The sequence below is a fragment of the Chiloscyllium punctatum genome, chromosome 28 (assembly GCF_047496795.1).
Source record: "Chiloscyllium punctatum isolate Juve2018m chromosome 28, sChiPun1.3, whole genome shotgun sequence".
NCBI classification, from domain to species: domain Eukaryota; kingdom Metazoa; phylum Chordata; class Chondrichthyes; order Orectolobiformes; family Hemiscylliidae; genus Chiloscyllium; species Chiloscyllium punctatum.
Genome location: NC_092766.1, coordinates 50961819 through 50981912, shown reverse-complemented (window position 1 = coordinate 50981912; position 20094 = coordinate 50961819). Strand labels below are relative to the sequence as shown.

At 56.8% G+C, this 20094-nt stretch overlaps 1 long non-coding RNA gene across 1 annotated transcript in view; it reads right to left on the bottom strand.

Annotated features, from left to right (window-relative positions):
• The window catches only part of LOC140453854 (uncharacterized), a 48354-nt gene extending 41263 nt beyond the window's left edge, over positions 1-7091 (bottom strand). The window contains exon 1 of the long non-coding RNA XR_011952512.1: positions 6928-7091. This is a non-coding gene — a long non-coding RNA (uncharacterized lncRNA). The remainder of the gene's footprint in view (positions 1-6927) is intronic.
• Between the last annotated feature and the right edge of the window lie 13003 nt (positions 7092-20094).

Genomic DNA, 20094 nt, shown 5'->3' with positions numbered 1-20094 from the left:
AATCTGGACGGATTGCTGAGTTGTACTGTCCCAGTGTAATGGATGAATCTGGACAGATTGCTGGGTTGTACTGTCCCAGTGTAATGGATGAATCTGGATAGATTGCTAGGTTGTATTGTCCCAGTGCAATGAATGAATCTGGACGGATTGCTGGGTTGTACTGTCACAGTGTAATGGATGAATCTGGACGGATTGCTGGGTTGTACTGTCCCAGTGTAATGTATGAATCTGGACAGATTGCTGGGTTGTACTGTTCCAGTGTAATGGATGAATCTGGACAGATTGCTGGGTTGTACTGTCCCAGTGTAATGGATGAATCTGGAGAGATTGCTGGGTTGTACGCTCCCAGTCTAATGGATGAATCTGGACAGATTGCTGGGTTGTACTGACCCAGTTTAATGGATCAATCTGGACGGATTGCTGGGTTGTACTGTCCCAGTGTAATGGATGAATCTGGACAGATTGCTGGGTTGTACTGTCCCAGTGTAATGGATGAATCTGGACAGATTGCTGGGTTGTACTGTCCCAGTGTAATGGATGAATCTGGACAGATTGCTGGGTTGTACTGTCCCAGTGTAATGGATGAATCTGGACAGATTGTTGGGTTGTACTGTCCCAGTGTAATGGATGAATCTGGACAGATTGCTGGGTTGTACTGTCCCAGTGTAATGGATGAATCTGGACAGATTGCTGGGTTGTACTGTCCCAGTGTAATGGATGAATCTGGACAGATTGCTGGGTTGTACTGTCCCAGTGTAATGGATGAATCTGGACAGATTGCTGGGTTGTACTGTCCCAGTGTAATGGATGAATCTGGACAGATTGCTGGGTTGTACTGTCCCAGTGTAATGGATGAATCTGGACAGATTGCTGGGTTGTACGGTCCCAGTGTAATGGATGAATCTGGACAGATTGCTGGGTTGTACTGTCCCAGTGTAATGGATGAATCTGGGCAGATTGCTGGGTTGTACTGTCCCAGTGTAATGGATGAATCTGGACAGATTGCTGGGTTGTACTGTCCCAGTGTAATGGATGAATCTGGGCAGATTGCTGGGTTGTACTGCACCAGTGTAATGGATGAATCTGGACAGATTGCTGGGTTGTGCTGTCCCAGTGTAATGGATGAATCTGGACAGATTGCTGGGTTGTACTGCCCCAGAGTAATGGATGAATCTGGGCAGATTGCTGGGTTGTACTGCCCCAGAGTAATGGATGAATCTGGGCAGATTGCTGGGTTGTACTGTCCCAGTGTAATGGATGAATCTGGACAGATTGCTGGGTTGTACTGTCCCAGTGTAATTGATGAATCTGGACGGATTGCTGGGTTGTACTGTCCCAGTGTAATGGATTAATCTGGACAGATTGCTGGGTTGTACTGTCACAGTGCAATGGATGAATCTCGACGGATTGCTGAGTTGTACTGCGCAAGAGTAATGGATGAATCTGGGCAGATTGCTGGGTTGTACTGTCCCAGTGTAATGGATGAATCTGGACGGATTGCTGGGTTGTATTGTCACAGTGTAATGGATGAATCTGGAAGGATTGCTGATTGTACTGTCCCAGTGTAATGGATGAATCTGGACAGATTGCTGGGTTGTACTGTCCCAGTGTAATGGATGAATCTGGACAGATTGCTGGGTTGTATTGTTCCAGTGTAATGGATGAATCTGGACAGATTGCTGGGTTGTACTGTCCCAGTGTAATGGATGAATCTGGACAGATTGATGGGTTGCACTGCCCCAATTTTATGGATGAATCTGGGCAGACTGCTGGGTTGTACTGTCCCAGTGTAATGGATGAATCTGGACAGATTGCTGGGTTGTTCTGTCCCAGTGTAATGGATGAATCTGGACGGATTGCTGGGTTGTACTGTCCCAGAGTAATGGATGAATCTGGGCAGATTGCTGGGTTGTACTGTCCCAGTGTAATGGATGAATCTGGGCAGATTGCTGGGTTGTACTGTCCCAGTGTAATGGATGAATCTGGACCGATTGCTGGGTTGTACTGTCCCAGTGTAATGGATGAATCTGGCCAGATTGCTGGGTTGTACTGTCCCAGTGTAATGGATGAATCTGGACAGATTGCTGGGTTGTACAGTCCCAGTGTAATGGATGAATCTGGGCATATTGCTGTGGTGTACTGTCCCAGTGTAATGGATGAATCTGGCCAGATTGCTGGGTTGCACTGCCCCAGTTTAATGGATGAATCTGGGCAGATTGCTGGGTTGTACTGTCCCAGTGTAATGGATGAATCAGGACAGATTGCTGGGTTGTACTGTCCCAGTGTAATGGATGAATCTGGACTGATTGCTGGGTTGTACTGTCACAGTGTAATGGATGAATCAGGACAGATTGCTGGGTTGTACTGTCCCAGTGTAATGGATGAATCTGGACAGATTGCTGGGTTGTACTGTCACAGTGTAATGGATGAATCTGGACGGATTGCTGGGTTGTACTGTCCCAGTGTAATGGATGAATCTGGACAGATTGCTGGGTTGTACTGTCCCAGTGTAATGGATGAATCTGGACAGATTGCTGGGTTGTACTGTCCAAGTGTAATGGATGAATCTGGACGGATTGCTTGGTTGTATTGTCACAGTGTAATGCATGAATCTGGAAGGATTGCTGATTGTACTGTCCCAGTGTAATGGATGAATCTGGACAGATTTCTGGGTTGTATTGTTCCAGTGTAATGGATGAATCTGGGCAGATTGATGGGTTGCACTGCCCCAGAGTAATGGATGAATTTGGGCAGATTGCTGGGTTGTACTGCCCCTGAGTAATGGATGAATCTGGGAAGATTGCTGGGTTGTACTGTCCCGGTGTAATGGATGAATCTGGACGGATTGCTGGGTTGTATTGTCACAGTGTAATGGATGAATCTGGAAGGATTGCTGGGTTGTATTGTCCCAGTGTAATGGATGAATCTGGACAGATTGCTGGGTTGTACTGTCCCAGTGTAATGGATGAATCTGGACAGATTGCTGGGTTGTACTGTCCCAGTGTAATGGATGAATCTGGACGGATTGCTGGGTTGTACTGTCCCAGTGTAATGGATGAATCTGGACGGATTGCTGGGTTGTACTGTCCCAGTGTAATGGTTGAATCTGGACGGATTGCTGGGTTGTTCTGTCCCAGTGTAATGGATGAATCTGGACGGATTGCTGGGTTGTACTGTCCCAGTGTCATGGATGAATCTGGACGGATTGCTGGGTTGTACTGTCCCAGTGTAATGGATGAATCTGGACGGATTGCTGGGTTGTCCTGTCCCAGTGTCATGGATGAATCTGGACAGATTGCTGGGTTGTACTGTCCCAGTGTAATGGATGAATCTGGACAGATTGCTGGGTTGTACTGTCCCAGTATAATGGATGAATCTGGACAGATTGCTGGGTTGTACTGTCCCAGTGTAATGGATGAATCTGGGCAGATTGCTGATTGTACTGTCCCAGTGTAATGGATGAATGCGGACAGATTGCTGGGTTGTATTGTTCCAGTGTAATGGATGAATCTGGACAGATTGCTGGCTTATACTGTCCCAGTGTAATGGATGAATCTGGACAGATTGCTGGGTTGTACTGTCCCAGTGTAATGGATGAATCTGGGCAGATTGCTGATTGTACTGTCCCAGTGTAATGGATGAATCTGGGCATATTTCTGTGGTGTACTGTCCCAGTGTAATGTATGAATCTGGGCAGATTGCTGGGTTGTACTGTCCCAGTGTAATGGATGAATCTGGGCAGATTGCTGGGTTGTACTGTCCCAGTGTAATGGATGAATCTGGGCAGATTGCTGGGTTGTACTGTCCCAGTGTAATGGATGAATCTGGGCAGATTGCTGGGTTGTACTGTCCCAGTGTAATGGATGAATCTGGGCAGATTGCTGGGTTGTACTGTCCCAGTGTAATGGATGAATCTGGACAGATTGCTGGGTTGTACTGTCCCAGTGTAATGGATGAATCTGGACAGATTGATGGGTTGTACTGTCCCAGTGTAATTGATGAATCTGGACGGATTGCTGGGTTGTACCTTCCCAGTGTAATGGATGAATCTGGACAGATTGCTGGGTTGTACTGTCCCAGTGTAATGGATGAATCTGGACAGATTGCTGGGTTGTACTGTCCCAGTGTAATGGATGAATCTGGGCAGATTGCTGGGTTGTACTGCCCCAGAGTAATGGATGAATCTGGGCAGATTGCTGGGTTGTACTGTCCCAGTGTAATTGATGAATCTGGACGGATTGCTGGGTTGTACTGTCCCAGTGTAATGGATGAATCTGGACAGATTGCTGGGTTGTACTGTCACAGTGTAATGGATGAATCTGGACGGATTGCTGGGTTGTTCTGCCCCAGAGTAATGGATGAATCTGGACAGATTGCTGGGTTGTACTGCCGCAGAGTAATGGATGAATCTGGGCAGATAGCTGGGTTGTACTGTCCCAGTGTAATGGATGAATCTGGACGGATTGCTGGGTTGTATTGTCACAGTGTAATGGATGAATCTGGAAGGATTGCTGGGTTGTATTGTCCCAGTGTAATGGATGAATCTGGACAGATTGCTGGGTTGTACTGTCCCAGTGTAATGGATGAATCTGGACAGATTGCTGGGTTGTACTGTCCCAGTGTAATGGATGAATCTGGACGGATTGGTGGGTTGTACTGTCCCAGTGTAATGGATGAATCTGAACGGATTGCTGGGTTGTACTATCCCAGTGTAATGGATGAATCTGGACGGATTTCTGGGTTGTTCTGTCCCAGTGTAATGGATGAATCTGGACGGATTGCTGGGTTGTAGTGTCCCAGTGTCATGGATGAATCTGGACGGATTGCTGGGTTGTACTGTCCCAGTGTAATGGATGAATCTGGACGGATTGCTGGGTTGTACTGTCCCAGTGTCATGGATGAATCTGGACGGATTGCTGGGTTGTACTGTCCCAGTGAAATGGATGAATCTGGACAGATTGCTGGGTTGTACTGTCCCAGTGTAATGGATGAATCTGGGCAGATTGCTGGGTTGTACTGTCCCAGTGTAATGGATGAATCTGGACAGATTGCTGGGTTGTACTGTCCCAGTGTAATGGATGAATCTGGACAGTTTGCTAGGTTGTACTGTCCCAGTGTAATGGATGAATCTGGACGGATTGCTGGGTTGTACTGTCCCAGTGTAATGGATGAATCTGGACGGATTGCTGGGTTGTACTGTCGCAGTGTAATGGATGAATCTGGACGGATTGCTGGGTTGTACTGTCCCAGTGTAATGGATGAATCTGGACAGATTGCTGGGTTGTACTGTCCCAGTGTAATGGATGAATCTGGACAGATTGCTGGGTTGTACTGTCCCAGTGTAATGGATGAATCTGGACAGATTTCTTGGTTGTACTGTCCCAGTGTAATGGATGAATCTGGACAGATTGCTGGGTCGTACTGTCCCAGTGTAATGGATGAATCTGGACAGATTTCTTGGTTGTACTGTCCCAGTGTAATGGATGGATCTGGACAGATTGCTGGGTTGTATTGTCCCAGTGTAATGGATGAATCTGGACAGATTGCTGGATTGTACTGAGCAGGACACTGGCCTGGTCTGTACAGTGTTCCACGGTGAACAGATATCTCCTCTGGGTGTATGGTGTCTGGGCTGGTTCTGGGAGTTGGATTGAGAATGTGGTATATCTAACCATTTCAGCTGCTCGGGCAATGCCTTTAGTTCCCATTCCTGTGATTGGACCCTCCGTCTCTCACCCCATTAATGTTAATGTCACCCCAGGCACAGTACATCGTGTTGGTGGAGTGGGTAGGGGGAAAGGTCATGGACAGGTCAAGGGGTTCCCCGGAACATTCTGTCCCCGACATTCTATAACTGACATTCCTCGGAACGTTCTGTCCCTGACATTCTATAACTGACATTCCCCGGAACGTTCTGTCCCTGACATTCTATTACTGACATTTCCCGGAACGTTCTGTCCCCGACATTCTATAACTGACATTCCCCGGAACGTTCTGTCCCTGACATTCTATAACTGACATTCCCCGGAACGTTCTGTCCCTGACATTCTATTACTGACATTTCCCGGAACGTTCTGTCCCCGACATTCTATAACTGACATTCCCCGGAACGTTCTGTCCCTGACATTATATAACTGACATTCCCCGGAACGTTCTGTCCCTGACATTCTATTACTGACATTCCCCGGAACGTTCTGTCCCTGACATTCTATAACTGACATTCCCCGGAACGTTCTGTCCCCAACATTCTATAACTGCCATTCCCCGGAACGTTCTGTCCCTCACATTGTTTGTGAACGGCCGGAAGTCAGTGAATTGAACAAATGATAAGATCCCGAGGGAAGAGATCCCATTCCAGGGAGAAGGAGACACTGTTCCGAAGGCCCCTCAGGAAGTTAAAGGGGTGAATACGTTTTCCCTGCGTTTACATTTCTCCACGACACAGGATCAACCACAATTTAGACCAAAATACAGAAATTCACAAACTCCGTTTGTCTTCAGGAAACTGGGAGAGAATCCTTCAGGACAGCAACGTTCCCACCCTCCCTATTAGGAACTGGGAAGGAGTGACCTGTGTCTGCTCTCGAGTGATCGAGTGTGTGGGAATGTTCTAGAAAACATCTGTCCTTATGGATGTGTCTCTGTGTGTTTGGGGAGGGATGAACGCCCCCTGGTTTCTTGTGGTTTATGTCATATATTTGTCAGTAATTCAGACCTTCCCATTTGTTATTCCAGCTCCAATTATTTTAATAAATCCCTGAATACAGGGACACATTTGAAAATCTCACTGGGTCCCTGATCAAATGGGTCCCTTTGCCTCCAGGCTGATGGATAATGGGTTTGTTTTCCTTCCTCACAGTTAACGTAGTGACCATCTACGTCCTGCTTTATAAAGATTGTGGATTGTCTCCATGTGTCAGATGTTACCTGGGGGCCATGGCAGTGGCAGATCTCCTGGTCATTATCCTCGACCTGATCCTGAGACACATTCCCATTGTTTATGAGGAACAGTTTTATTTCCTGATGTACTCCGTCCCCGTGTGTAATATCCACGCCGTCCTGGTTTATGCAGCCACTGACTGCTCTGTCTGGTTCACCGTCACTTTCACCTTTGATCGGTTTGTGGCCATTTGTTGCCAGAAACTGAAAAGTAAATATTGCAGTGAGAAAACGGCGGCTGTGGTTCTGGGAGCAGTGACTGTGCTGAGCTGTTTAAAGAACATTTTCTGGTATTTTATGCTCGAGGCTCGGTATGTGCTGGGGAACCACCCCTGGTTTTGTTCTGTAACAGACGCTGTTCGATTCTCCAGTGTCTGGATCTCAATCGAGTTCCTCCACCACTTTCTAACCCCGGGTGTCCCATTTCTCCTGATTCTGCTGCTCAATGTTCTCACCGTCAGACACATTTTAGTGACCAGCAGAGCCCGCAGGAGACTCCGCGCTCACACCAATGGGGACGCTCAGTCTGACACTGAAATGAGAAACCGAAAAAAATCCATCATTTTACTGTTTGTGATCTCGGCCAATTTCATCCTGTTATGGTCAACGTTTATGCTGTATTCTATATGGTACCGGATGGATTGGATTGGGTATCGGTCTGTGTATCTCTATCCCTTTGTGGGGGAATTGGGCTTCATGCTGCAGCTCCTCAGTTGCTGCACAAACACCGCGATTTATGCCGTGACCCAGACTAAGTTCAGGCAGCAGCTGAAGAATGTGCTGAAATATCCCTTCACCCAAATCCATCCATCCATCAAATTCCCTCATTAATCAATCCATCCGGGATTTTCTCATTTCAGTTCAGTGTTTCAGCGATGGAGCAGCCTCTCGCTATGGTAACAGACTGAGGGTAGCGCTGGTTTGTCCATCCTTATCCCACAGGGGGGTTACAGGGAAACATTTCAATGTTTCTCACAACTCAGGGGCCAGTGAGAAAAGGCACCATCCCACTGACTGTATCCATCACTTCCATTTGTAACCAATAAAAATGTTGAGTGACCGATGTTGTTGTGTGTCTTTGTGTTGGAGAAGCTGAGCTGGAGAGAGACAGACTCAGCCCCAAGTCCTGGTCCTCAGGGAAGGGGAGGGCACCGCGCCCTGAGCTCAGGAGCTGGGTTTAACTCCCTCTGTCCCCCCACTCCCACCTGGACTCCCCATTTCCTCTCCCCTACCCTTTCTCCTCATTGCTCTCCCTCTCTATCTCTGCATACTCTTTCCTTCTCAACACCTCTCCTTTTCACTCTCATTCATTCTCCCGTCTCTATCACACACACCCCCAATCCCGGTTTCTCCACCTGCCTCCACTCTTCCCTCTCTCCCTCCCTGACAGAGAGAGAGAGAGAGAGGAGAGAGGGATGGAGTTGACAGAGGGAACGCGAGGGGGGCTAACAGAGGGGGCAAGACAGGGATGGAGATCGCAGCAAGAGAAAGAGAGAGAGACAGGGGCGAGAAGGAGAGAGAGGGAGAGGAGGAGAGAAAGGGAGATGAGGCGACAGTGATTCGAGAGAGTGTGAAAGAGCAGGGAGAGACAGGGTGGGGGGACGAGAGACAGGGGGGTGAGAGAGAGGGGCAAGAGAGAGAGAGAGGAGGCAGGTGAGAGAGAGAGAGGGAATGGACAAAAGGGGTGGGAGAAACGGGGGGTGCGAGAGAGAGGGGGGCGAGAGAGGGGAGGCCGAGAGAGGGGTGGGGGCGAGAGAGTGGAGGCAAGAGAGACAGGGGTGCGAGAGAGGGGGGGCGAGAGAGGGGGGGGCGAGAGAGACAGAGGGGGTGAGAGACAGAGGGGGCGACGAGAGACTGGGGGCGAGGAAAGAGACCGGGGACAAGAGAGAGACCGGGGGCGACGAGAGAAACCAGAGCCGTGAGAGACCAGGGGGTCGAGAGAGACCGGGGGCGAGACAGAGGGGGTGATGAGAGAGAGTGAGGCAGTGAGAAAGAGAGAGAGAGGGGGCGAGAGAAGGGGGGCAAGAGAGGGGGGCTGAGAGAGAGGGGGGTGGCGAGAGAGAGAGAGGGGAGCAAGAGAGAGGGGCGCGAGACACAGTGGGGGGCGAGGGGGGCAAGAGAGAGGGGGCGATGAAAGAGACCGGGGATTAGAGAGAGACCGGGGGTGACGAGAGAAATCAGGGGTGTGAGAACACCGGGGGTCGAGAGAGACCGGGGGTGAGAGAGAGGGTGTGACGAGAGAGAGAGGCGGTGAGAGAGAGAGGGGGTCGGTGGGGGGGTGCGAGAGAAAAGGGGCCAAGGGGAGGGCGGGAGAGCGGGGGTGTGTGAGAGGGAGGGGGTGCGAGAGAGAGACAAGGGGTGACGAGAGAAACCGGGGACGTGTGAGACCGGGGGGTGACGAGAGAAATCAGGAGCATGAGAGACTGGGGGGGGTGAGAGAGACCGGGCGGGGGGGGGTGGTGAGAGAGACGGGGGTGGTGGGGGGAGGTGGTGAGAGACTCTGCGGCGAGGGAGACCAGAGGCGATGAGAGAGACCTGGGGCAAGAAAGAGAGACTGGAGGCGACGAGAGAGACCAAGAGCGATGAGAGAGACTGGAGGTGATGAGAGAGACCGGGGCTGGCGAGAGAGTCTGGGGGGGGTGGGGGAGAGAGACCGGGGGTGAGAGAGACTGGGCGTGAATGAGACCAGGAATGACGAGAGACTGGTGGAGAGAGAGACTTGGGGTGACGAGAGAGACCGGGGGGTGAGTGACCGGGGGCGAGAGAGACCGGGGATTGAGAGAGATTGGGGGGAGGCGAGCAAGAACAGAGGCGAGAGAGAGACGGGGGCGGGGGGTGCAACGAGAGACCAGGGAGGGTGAGAGAGATCAGAGGTGAGAGACGCAGGGGGGCGAGAGAGACCGGGGGGCGATGAGAGAGACCGGGGGCGAGAGAGAGCGGCTGACGAGAGAGCCGGGGTGACGAGAGAGCCGGAGTGACGATAGAGCCTGGGGGCGAGAGAGAACAGAGGCAAGAGAGACCGGGGTGGGAGTGGGGGGTGTGAGAGAGATGGTGGGGGGGGTGAGAGAATCCAGGGGCGAGAGAGAACAGGGACAAGAGAGACCCGGGGGGGGGGTGCGAGAGAGATCAAGGGGAGAGAGAGACCCGGATAGATGAGAGACCAGAGGTGAGAGACACCGGGGTGACGAGAGACCGGGGGCGAGAGAGACCAGGGTGAGTCAGAGACTGGGGGTGAGAGAGACTGGGGAGAGTTAGAGACAGGGGGCGACAAGACAGACTGGGGGTGAGCAGGACAGGAGTCGACGTGACAGACCAGGAGCGAGAGAGACAGGGGACAAGAGAGACCGGGGACAAGAGAGACCTGGGGCAACGAGAAACGGGCGCGACGAGAGAATGGGGCAGAGAGAGACCGGGGGGTGGGGGTACGAGAGAGAGACCAGGGGCGAGAGAAACCGGGGGCAATGAGAGACTGGGGGTGAGAGAGAGACCGGTGGTGAGAGAGACCATGGAGAGTTAGAGACTGGGGGCGAGAGAGACTGGGGAGAGTTCGAGACCGGGTGTGAGAGAGACCAGGGAGATTTAGACACTGGGGGCGACAGAGACTGGGGAGAGTCAGAGACTGGGGGAGACAGAGACTGGGGAGAGTCAGAGACTGGGGGAGACAGAGACTGGGGAGAGTCAGAGACTGGGGGCGACAGAGACTGGGGAGAGTCAGAGACTGGGGGAGAGAGAGACCGGGGAGATTTAGAGACCGGGGGGCGAGAGAGACCGGGGAGAGTTAGAGACCAGGGGCGAGAGAGACCGGGGAGATTTAGAGACCGGGGGCGAGAGAGACCGGGGAGAGTTAGAGACAGGGGGCGACAAGAGAGACCGGGGACAGTTAGAGACTGGGGCGAGAGAGACCGGGGAGATTTAGAGACCGGGGGCGAGAGAGACCGGGGAGATTTAGAGACCGGGGGCGAGAGAGACTGGAGAGATTTAGAGACCGGGAGTGAGAGAGACCGGGGGCGAGAGAGACCAGGGAGAGTTAGAGTCAGGGGGCAACAAGAGAGACCGGGGGTGAGTGAGACAGGAGCCGATGAGACAGACCAGAAGCGAGAGAGACCGGGGACGAGAGAGACCTGGGGCAACGAGAAACCGGGCAGGACGAGAGAGAACGGGGTGGGGGGGGGGGGTACGAGAGAGAACAGGGGCGAGAGAGAAACCGGGGGCGAGAGAGACCGGGGGGGGGGCTAGAGAGAGACCGGGGGCGAGAGAGACCGGGGTGGGGGTGATGAGAGAGAGTGGGGGTGGGAGAGACTGGGGGTGACGAGACAGACTGGGGACGATGAGAGAGGCTGGGGGTGGAAAGAAAGACCGGGTTGAGAGATACCGGGGGAGAGAGACCGGGGTTGACGAGATCTGGGTGTTGAGAGACCGGGGACAAGAGAGAGACCAGGGGGGATGAGAGAAGGGTTGACAAGAGAGACTGTTGGCGACAAGATAGACCGGGAGCGAGAGTGAGAGTGAGACCGTGGTGAGAGGGAGACTGAGGGCGAGAGAGAGGGGGTGACAGGACAGACCGCGTACAAGAGAGACCGGGGTTGAAGAGAGACTGGGGGTAACGAGAGACCGGGGGCAACGAGAGAGATCGGGGGCGAGAGAGACTGGGGCGATGAGAGACAGGGGGCGAGAGAGAGACTGGGGGACGAGAGAGAGAGACCAGGGGCGCAAGAGAGACAGTCCCAGGGCAGGAAGAGAGTCCAGGGGTGCGAGAGAGAGAGTCCCAGGGCAGCAAGAGAGACCGGGGGTGAGAGAGACCAGGGGCAAGAGTGAGACCGGTGGGGGGCAGTGAGAGAGAGACCGGGGGCATGAGAGAGAGAGTCCGGGGGTGAGAGTGACTGGGGTGAGAGAGGGGTTCACAAGAGAGACCGGGGCGATGAGACAAACCGGGGGCGAGAGAGAGACTGTGGCAAGAGAGAGAGACCGGGGCGATAAAGACCAGGGAAGAGACCAAGGGCGAGAGAGAGGGGTTCACGAGAGAGACTGGGGCAACAAGACAGACCGGGGGCAAGAGAGAGACCGTGGCGAGAGAGAGAGAGACCGGGGGCGATAGAGACCCGTAACAAGAGAGAGACCGTGGCGAGAGAGAGAGAGATCGGGGGCGATAGAGACCCGTGGCAAGAGAGAGACCGGGGGCAAGAGGAACCGGGGGAGATAAGAGAGACCAGGGATAACGAGAGAGACTGGGTTGAGAGAGAGGGGTTGATGAGAGAGACAGGGGGCAAAGAGAGACCGGGGGCCAGAGAGAGACCGGGGGCAAGAGACAGACCAGGAGGGTGAGAGAGAGAGACCAAGGGCGTGAGAGAGAGAACAGAGGGTGCGAGATAGACCGGGGGCGATTGAGACCGGGGGCGAGAGAGAGAGTGAGGGTGAGAGAAAAACCAGGGGTGAGAGGGACCGCGGGTGAGAGAGAGGGGTTCACAAGAGAGACCGGGGTGACGAGACAGTCTGGGGACGGGAGAGAGACAGACTGGGGAGGCGAGAGAGAGAGAGACCGGGGAGGCAAGAGAGAGACTGAGGGCGTGAGAGAGAGAACGGGGGGTGCGAGATAGACCGGGGGTGATGCGAGAGACTGGGGGCAAGATAGAGGGGTTGACAAGAGAGACCGGGTCGACAAGACAGACCGGGAGCGAGAGAGAGAGAGACGGGGGGGGGCGAGAGAGATAGACGTGGGGGGGGCTTGGTGGTGAGAGAGAGAGACGGGGAGGCAAGAGAGAGACAAGAGGGTGAGAGAAAGACCAGGGGCAGCGAGAGAAACTGGGGGCGAGAAAGACCGGGTTGAGAGTCTGTGTGTGACGAGAGACCAGGTCGATGAGAGACTGAGGGCGATGAGACACCACGGGGTGAGAGGTGACAGAGACCAAGGATGAGAGAGACCGATGGCGAGAGAAACTGAGGGGGACAGAGAGCGGGGGGTGAGAGAGAGGGTGACAAGAGAGACGGGGGAACGAGAGAGATCAAGGGAGAAGGGAGACAGGGGGCAAGACATCGGGGGTGACAAGAGACCGGGGGCAAAAAGAGAGACTTGGGGCAAGAGAGACCCTTAGTGAGAGAGACCGGGAGTGAGAGGGACTGGGGTGGGGACGGTGGGGGTGTGAGAGAGACCCGGATTGACAAGAGACCATAGGCAAAGAGAACTGGGGCGAGAGAGACCGGGGGCGACGAGGGAGACCAGTGACGAGAGAAACCGGGGGTGACAAGAGATCGGGGTGAACGAGAGAGAACGGGGTCGAGAGAGACCGGGGGCGATGCGAGATAGGGTCAACGAGGGAGACCGGGGGCGACGAGAGATACCGTGGGCAAGAGAGACCCGGAGCAAGAGACCGGGGATGATGAGAGACCGGGGCCGATTAGAGACCGGATGGAGGGGGGGTGGTGAATGACACCGGGGGCGAGAGAGACCGGGGGTGAGAGAGACCGGGGGGGGGTTGACAAGAGACCAGGGCAAAAGAGACCAGGGGACGAGGGAGACGGGGTCCGCCTGAGAGACCAGGGGTGAGTGAGACCAGAGGCGAGAGAGACCAGGGGTGACGAAAGACCCGGGGTGCCAAGAGAGACCGGGGCTGACGAGAGACCGGTGGTGACGAGAGACCGGAGTTGACGAGAGACCGGGGGTGACGAGAGAGACTTGGGGCGAGAGAGACCGGGGGCGCGAGAGAGACTGGGGGTGACAAGAGAGACCGTGGGCAATGAGAGGTACCGGGTGGGGTGGTGATGCAAGACACCGGAGCTGAGAGAGACAGAGACCGGGGGTGACGTGAGAGTCCAGGGAGTGAGAGAAATCGGGGGCGAGAGAGACCGGGAGTGACGAGAGTGACCGAGGGCGAGAGAGAGAGAGACCGGGAGTGAGAGAGACGGGGGTGAAAAGAGAGACGGGGGGGCGACGAGACAGACCGGGGGCGACGAGAGAGACCGTGGCGAAAGAGAGACAGGGGGCGAGAGAGAGACCGGGGGCGGTGAGAGAGAACGGACGCGAGAAAGATCAGAAGTGAGAGACCGGGGTTGACGAGAGATCAGGGGCGACGAGAGAGACCAGGGGCAAGAGAAACCAGACGCGAGAGAGACTGGTGGCAAGAGACTGCGCGTGACGAGACACCGGAGGCGACGAGAGACCGGGGGCGATGAGAGACCGGGGGGTAAGAGAGAATGGGGGCGAGAGAGTCCGAGGGCGATGAGAGAGACTGGGAGTGATAAGAGAGACCGGGTGTATGAGAGAAACTGGGGACGAGAGAGACGGGGGGTGCCTGAGAGAGTGGGGGTGTGCGAGACCGGAGGCGAGAGAGACCAGGAGTGACGAGAGACAAGGGGGGGCTGAGAGCAACCGGGGCGCAAGAGAACGGGGGTGATGAAAGACCGGGCGCAAGAGAGACCGCGGGTGTGAGACCGGCAGTGACGAGAAACCGAGGGGGCGAGAGAGAGGGGTTGACAAGAGAGACTGGGGCGATGAGACAGACTGGGAGCATGAGTGTGACCGTGGCGAGATGGTGACTGGGGGCGAGAGACCGGGGGTGATGAGGGACTGGGGGTGAGAGACCGGGGGTGACGAGCGACCGGGGGCGACGAGAGACCGGGGGCGACAATAGAGACCGGGGGCGAGAGAAAGTGGGGTCAAGAGAGAACAGGGGCAAGAGAGAGACCGGGAGCGAGAGAGGCCGGGGAGGGAGGGAGGCCAGGTGTGAGAGAGACAGTGAGAGACAAGACAGACCGGGGGCGAGAGAGACAGTGGGCAAAAGAGACCGGGGGCAAGACACTGTGGGTGATGAGAGACCGGGGGTGACAAGAGAGACTGGGGGGGTGAGAGAGACTGGGGGGCCGAGCGAGACCGGGGAAGCGAGAGAGACCGAGGACGAGAGAGACTGGGGGGCGAGAGAGACCCGGGGGTGACAAGAGAGAGACCAGGGGCGAGAGACCAGGGCAGGCAAGAGAGACCAGGGGAGGCGAGAGAGACCGGGGACGAGAGGGAACGGGGGGGGGGGGGGCGCAAAAGACACTGCGGGCAAGAGAGATTGGGGTGGAGAGAGACCCAGGGGTGACGAGAGACCGGGGACGACGAGAGAGACGGGTGGCGAGAGAGACTGGGGGTGAGAGAGACCAGGGGCGACAAGTGACCAGGGGCGACAATAGAGACCGGGGGCAAGAGAGACTGGAGGTGAGAAAGACCGAGGGCAAGAGAGAGACCGGGGATGAGAGAGACTGGAGGCGAGAGAGAGAGACCGGGGATAAAGAGAGACCGAGGGGGTGAGAGAGAGGGGTTTGCGAGAGTGACCGGGGGGCTAGAGGGACGGGGGGCAACGAGACAGACCGGGAGTGAGAGAGACTGTGGGCGAGAAAGTCCAGGGGCGAGAAAGACAGGGGGGAGAGAGACCAGGGGCGAGAGAGACCAGGGGTGAAAGAGACCGAGGGGGGGTGAAAGCCTCCGGGGGAAAGAGAGATTGGGGTGTAGAGAGAGAGACCCGGGGGTGATGAGAGACCAGGGACAACGAGAGAGACCGGGGGCGAGAGAGACGGGGGGGCAACAAGGGAGACCGGGGGTGAGAGAGACAGGGGACGAGAGTGAGACCGGGGGCGAGAAAGAGACTGGGGGTGAGAGAGAGAGGGTGACGGGAGAGACCGGGGGTGCGAGAGAGACCGGGGGTGCGAGAGTGACCGGGGGTGACAGAGACCGGGGGTGAAAGAGAGAGAGACCGGGAGTGAGAGAGGGAAAGACCGGGGGCGAGAGAGACCGGGATGCAAAAGAAACCTTGGGTGAGAGAGACCGGGGGGCGAGAGACAGGGGGAGACGAGAGACAACAGGGGCGACGAGAGAGATTGGGGGCAAGAGAAAGTGGGATCGAGAGAGACCGGGGGGCGAGAGTGACTGGGGGGTTGAGAGATAGACCAGGAGCGAGAGAGGCCGGGGATCGAGAGAGGCAGGGAGCAACAAGACAGACCGGGGGTGAGAGAGACTGTGGTGAGAGAGACCGGGGTGGCAGACACTAGGGGTGATGAGAGACCGGGGGCGACAAGAGAGACTGGGGGCGAGAGAGACGGAGGGTGAGAGGGACCGGGGGCGAGAGAGTCCTGGGGCGAGAGAGAGAGACCGGGGGCAAAGAGAGACGGGGGCGAGAGAGACCGGGGGTGAGAGGGACCGGGGGCGAGAGAGAGTCCTGGGGCGAGAGAGAGACCGAGGGTGACGATAGAGACCGGGGGTGAGAGAGACTGTGGGTAAGAGAGAGAGACCAGGGGCAAAGAGAGACGGGGGCGAGAGAGACCGGGGGTGGCGAGAGAGAGACCGGGAGCTAGAGACAGACTGGGGACGAGAGAGACTGTGGGCGAGAGAGACCGGGGCCGAGACACCGGGGGTGACGAGAAACCGGGAGTGAGAGAGACCGGGGTAAGAGTGACCAGGGGCGAGAGAGAGACTGGGGAGCGAGAGACGGGTTTGCGAGAGAGACTGGGGGGCTAGAGAGACTGGGGGCAATAGAAAGACCGGGGATAAGAGAGAGAGAGAGACAGGGGACAAAGAGAGACAGGGGGCGAGAGAGACCGGGGACGGCAATAGAGAGAGACTGGAGGCAAGCGAGAGACCGAGAAGCGAGAGAGGCCGGGTGCGAAAGAGACAGGGGGCGACGGGACACACCGGGGGCAAGAGAGACTGTGGGCGAGAGAGACCGGGGGTGATGAGAGACCAGGGCTGAGAAAGACGGGGGGTGAGAGTGACCTGGGGCGAGAGAGGCCGGGGGTTAGAAAGACTGGGGGTGAGATTGACCGGGGGTGACGAGAGACCGGGGGTGAGAAAGACTGGGGGTGAGAAAGACTGGGGGTGACAAGAGACCGGGGGAGACGAGAGACCGGGGGTGAGAAAGACTGGGGGTGAGAAAGACTGGGGGTGACAAGAGACCGGGGGAGACGAGAGACCGGGGGTGAGAAAGACTGGGGGTGAGAAAGACTGGGGGTGACGAGAGACCGGGGGTGAGAAAGACTGGGGGTGAGACTGACCGGGGGTGACGAGAGACTGGGGGTGAGAAAGACTGGGGGTGAGACGGACCGGGGGTGACGAGAGACTGGGGGTGAGAAAGACTGGGTGTGAGAAAGACTGGGGGTGAGAAAGACTGGGGTTGACGAGAGACCGGGAGTGAGAAAGACTGGGGGTGAGAGTGACCGGGGGTGACGAGAGACCGGGGGTGAGAAAGACTGGGGGTGAGAAAGACTGGGGGTGACAAGAGACCGGGGGAGACGAGAGACCGGGGGTGAGAAAGACTGGGGGTGAGAAAGACTGGGGTTGACGAGAGACCGGGAGTGAGAAAGACTGGGGGTGAGAGTGACCGGGGGTGACGAGAGACCAGGGGCGAGAGAGACCGGGGGTGAGAAAGACTGGGGGTGAGAATGACCGGGGGTGACGAGAGACCGGGGGCGAGAGAGACCGGGGGTGAGAGAGACCGGGGATGAGAAAGACAGGGAGGGAGAGAGACCAGGGGCGAGAGAGACCGGGGGTGTGAGAGACCGGGGGTGAGAAAGACAGGGGGGGAGAGAGACCAGGGGCGAGAGAGACCGGGGGCGAGAGAGACGGGGTGACGAGGGAGACCGGGGGTGAGAGTGACCGGGGGAGACGAGGGAGACTGGGGGGGGAGCGAGAGTGACCGGCGACGAGAGAGACCTGGGGCAAGAGAGACTGGGAGAGATAAGGGAGACCGGGGGCGACATCAGATGCCGGGGGTGGGGGAGAGTCCAGGTGTGAGAGAGACTGGGGTGAAAAGAGATACCGGGGCGAGAGAAACCAGGGGCGAGAGAGAGAGTGGGTGACGAGCAACCGGGGGAGGCGAGAGAGGCCAGGTGTGAGGGAGACCAGAGGACCAGAGAGAGCGAGAGGCGAGAGAGAGATAGAGGGCAAGAGAGACTGGGAGTTAGGAGAGAGACCGGGGGCAACGGGAGAGGCCGGGGGCAAGAGATACCAGGGGCGAGAGAGAGACCGGGGGTGATGAGAGAGACTGGGGCGAGAGAGAGACCAGGGATGACAAGAGACCAGGGGCGATGAGAGACCGGGGACGATGAGAGAGATGGAGGGGCAAGAGTGCTCGGGGGCGACAAGAGACCAGGGGTGACAAGAGAGACTGCGGGCAAGAGTGACCGGGGGTGATAGAGAGACCGGGGGCGAGAGAGAGACCGGGGGTGAGAGAGCGTGGGGGTGAGAGAGACCGGGGGCTAGAGGGAAAGGGGGCGAGAGAGAGACTGGGGTCAAGAGAGAGGGGATGATGAGAGAGACCGGGGGCGAGAGAGACGGGGGGTGCGAGAGAGACGGGGGGGAGCGAGAGAGACCGGGGATGAGAGAGACCGGGAGCGAGAGACACCAGGGGGCGAGAGAGACCAGGGGTGAGAGAGACCGGGAGCGAGAGAGACCGGGGACGACGAGAGAGACCGGGCACGAGAGAGACCAGGGGGCGAGAGAGAGACTGGGGGTGAGAGAGACTGGGGGCAAAAGAGACTGGAGATGAGAGAGACCAGGGGTGAGAAAGAGACCAGAGGCGAGAGAGAGGGGATGATGAGAGAATCCGGGGTCAAGAGAGACCAGGGGGGTGAGAGACCGGGGGCGAGAGAAAACAGGGGCAAGAGAGACCGGGGGCGAAGAGAGAGACCGGAGGGGGCGATAGAGCCTGGGGGCGAGAGAGAGACCGGGGACGATGAGAGAGACAGGAGGCGAGAGAGACCAGGGGTGAGAGAGAGACCAGGGACAACGAGAGGCCAGGGGCAATGAGAGACCAGGGTTAATGAGAGAGACGGAGGGGCAAGAGAGCCCGGGGGCGACGAGAGACCAGGGGTGACAAGTGAGACTGTGGGCAAGAGCGACCGGGGGCGATGAGACAGACCGGGGGCGATAGAGAGAGCCGGGGGCGCGAGAGAGAACTGAGGGCGCGAGAGACCAGGGGCGAGAGAGCCTCGGGGCGAGAGAGAGACCGGGGTCGATGAGAGAGACAGAGGGGCAAGAGAGCCTGGGGGCGATGAGAGACCAGGGGCGACAAGAGAGACTGCGGGCAAGAGCGATCGGGTGCAAGAGAGAGAGAGACCAGGGGCAAGAGAGAGACGGGGTGGGCGATAGAGACTGGGGGGGACGTGCGACCGGGGGTGACGAGAGAGACCGGGGGCAAGAGAGACTGGGGACAGCAAGAGAGGCCGGGGGAGCTGAGGGAGACCGGGGACGAGAGACACCGGGGACAGCAAGAGAGGCCGGGGACGAGAGAGTCTGGGATTGAGAGAGACCTGGTGGGGCGAGAGAGACCGGGGTGTGTGAGAGAGACCCGGAGCGAGAGAGACCGGGGGAGATGTGGGAGACCGAGGGAGAGAGAGAGAGAGGAAGTGACGAAAGAGACCGGGGGGGGTGACGAGGGACCGGGAGTGAGAGAGACCGGGGGGGCGAGAGAGACTGGGGGCACCTGAGAGATCGGGCCAAGAGAGACCGGAGGCAAGAGAAACTGGGAGCGAGAGAGACCAGGTTTGACGAGTGACCAGGGGCGAGAGACACCGGGGGCGACAAGAGAGACCGGGGGGTGAGTGAGACCAATGGTGAAGAGAGAGACCGGGGACGATAGAGACTGAGGCAGAGGGAGACCGGGAACTAGGGAGACCGGGGTTGATGAGATACCGGGGATGACGATAGATCAGGAGTGACGAAACTGACCGGCGGCGAGAGAGAGACTGGGGGCGAGAGAGAAAAGTGGGGCAAGAGAGAGACTGGGAGTGAGAGAGAGAACGGGAGCAAGAGAGAGACTGGGGGCGAGAGAGAGAATGGGGGCGAGGGAGACCGGGGGTGATAAGAGACCGGGGTTGATGAGAGACCGGGGGTGACGATAAACCAGAAGTGACGAAACAGACCGGGGGCGAGAGAGAGACTGGGGGCGAGAGAGAAACCGGGGGCGAGAGAGGGACTGGGGGCGAGAGAGAAACCGGGGGCGTGAGAGAGACCGGGGGCGAGAGAGAAACCGGGGGCGAGAGAGAGACTGGGGGCGAGAGAGAAACCGGGGGCGAGAGAGAGACCGGGGGCGAGAGAGAAACTGGGGGTGAGAGAGAAACCGGGGTCGAGAGAGAGACTGGGGGCGAGAAAGAAACCAGAGGCAAGAGAGAGACTGAGGCCGAGAGAGA